Below are 459 nucleotides of genomic sequence, written 5' to 3'. Positions count from 1 at the left end.
CCCCCCCGCTCTAACCCACCAGCCCCCACTCCCCTCCCAGAGCCGAGGAGAGAACCAGGAGTCCTGACTTCTAGGCCCTCTAGCCCTGAAATTGGGGGGGCCGAGGGCTGACCCTGCTTCTCCCTGCGTGTCCCCACCAGACTCCTGGGTTCTGCTCCCTTCGTTCTCAGGCTCCCGCTCCCGGCTCGTTCCTCACGGTGTTCGTTCTCCTCCTCTCGCTGGTTCCTTCCTTCCTTCCTTCTCTCCCCATCTGCCTTTGGGTCCCTTCTCTCCTCCGTTCCTTCCTTCCTTCCTTCCTTCCTTCTCTCCCCATCTGCCTTTGGGGACTTCTCTCCTCCGTTCCTTCCTTCCTTCCTTCTCTCCCCATCTGCCTTTGGGCCCCTTCTCTCCTCCGTTCCTTCCTTCCTTCTCGCCCCATCTGCCTTTGGGCCCCTTCTCTCCTCCGTTCCTTCCTTCCTT

The sequence above is a fragment of the Terrapene carolina genome, unplaced genomic scaffold (genome assembly GCF_002925995.2).
Source record: "Terrapene carolina triunguis isolate 2854851 unplaced genomic scaffold, T_m_triunguis-2.0 Scaffold47711, whole genome shotgun sequence".
NCBI classification, from domain to species: Eukaryota; Metazoa; Chordata; order Testudines; family Emydidae; genus Terrapene; species Terrapene triunguis.
Note: the sequence above shows the minus strand (reverse complement) of the source record.